The 1,601-nt window shown below is 41.5% G+C and overlaps 1 long non-coding RNA gene across 1 annotated transcript in view; it reads right to left on the bottom strand.

Moving 5' to 3' along the window:
- The window catches only part of LOC108449728, an 11,447-nt gene extending 10,176 nt beyond the window's left edge, over positions 1-1,271 (bottom strand). Inside the window, exon 1 of the long non-coding RNA XR_001866007.1 lies at positions 994-1,271. This is a non-coding gene — a long non-coding RNA (uncharacterized LOC108449728). The remainder of the gene's footprint in view (positions 1-993) is intronic.
- Between the last annotated feature and the right edge of the window lie 330 nt (positions 1,272-1,601).

Raw genomic sequence — 1,601 nt, 5'->3', positions numbered from 1 at the left:
TCATAAACACACATTTCAAAACCACATTTTTCTATATCTCTCCTCCACCTCTTTAACCTATCCCTCTTCCCAGCCTTGCTCTCTCCTTCACCTGCCACCCTTGCAAGCTGTTACCTTTCTAAATCTGTCCTGCACTTCCAAATTTACCAGATGTTTTCCATCCAGCAGTACCCCGGGTCAGGATCTATTGGCTGCAGGACTCTGAAATTGCTCATTTCACGTTTAGCTTCATTAGATAATCTCAAGGTTTCTGCTATGAAGGAAGTGGGTGCCTTGCACAAGTCTTTTTTTTCTTAAACTAGAGATCTCTTCAGAAATCAAATTAAGAATCCAGAGAGACCAGACCTGTGAGATATCTTACTATATATTTGAAGTGAAGAGAAGTTGATGAAAAAAAATCAAGATGTGTATTTTGGCTCTATGGAGCAAACTCCAGAACACTCTCTTCTCTCTTTCACTTTCAATAAACATTTTTTATTTTCTCTCATACAAGACCTAATAGTTTAAAATGATTGCTGTCTTCTCTGTAGACCGGTGATTTCTTAATTTTTTGAAAATGGTTGACCCCCTTTAAACTTTCAGCTGGCAATACAGTGTTCAGAACAGCCAATGGAAGTGTGTTGTCAGCTTCTGTGTTTCTTCAGTGGCTTTTCAAGGACTTTTGAGACAGTTTACAAGGTGTTCCCCCATGCAGCCCTTATATCTCCCAGAAATCACTGTCTGTAATTTCAAACCCTTTCCTGTGTGCTGCACCCATAGTGACAGAAAGCCTTTTTCCACATATCGTGAAGATGCCAGTATTCACCTGTGTTCCCGTTTGAGGCAAATTCGGAGGAACTTCCAAAATGAACGTCCTCTGATAGAAGGCAGGTTTCAGCCACCCCTCCCCCACCAGGTTTGGGAAAAAATTCCTCGGAGGAAAGTGAAAGAAAAAAATACTTATCTAACAGACACAATGCACAATGGGAAAAGAATAATGCTAAATAATAAAACCTCTCGCTGTGAAGAGTAACCTGGGAAGATTTCGGTCCTTTCTGTGGGGGTGGTCTCTCTCTCCTCTGGATCAGTGTAGGACCCCCTCCAGGCCAACAGTGTAGGGTCTTCCGGTGTGTTCTGAACAGTTCCAGAAGAGAAGAAGAAGAAGCCAAAGTCCCGGGAACAAAAGTTTAACTCCCCTTCTCTCTCCAGAGAAACAGAACAGAAAGCTGGCTAAAAAGCAGCGAAAAGGGTGCATCCTCTGCACTTGCTGCTGCAGAAGCACTCAGAGGAGTAGAGTGACCTTGGAGCACAAGCTGCTTTGAAAAGTTTGTCTGGCTTTTTCGCACCCAGTTTTAAAGGCACAGAAAGGCACAGGAATCATGTCTGGGCATAGAGCAGCGATAGGGGATGCACATCATAAAGTCACCCAAAGACAACCTGTCATTCAAAAATCATTATTTAACTCATGGAAACAAAATTGAATAAATTCTCAGGTATAACACTAAACTCTGATGTTTGTTGTCTTGAAATTTTTGTCTGACAAAGTTTTCCTACATCTCAGAATTGGGTTTCTATTTTTCCAAAGGAAATCCAGATTTTATTCTTGTTCTGCTTCAGGAAGA

This window comes from Corvus brachyrhynchos, unplaced genomic scaffold (genome assembly GCF_000691975.1).
Source record: "Corvus brachyrhynchos isolate BGI_N302 unplaced genomic scaffold, ASM69197v1 scaffold89, whole genome shotgun sequence".
Lineage (NCBI taxonomy): Eukaryota > Metazoa > Chordata > Aves > Passeriformes > Corvidae > Corvus > Corvus brachyrhynchos.
This window is presented reverse-complemented; position numbering and strand designations above follow the sequence as displayed.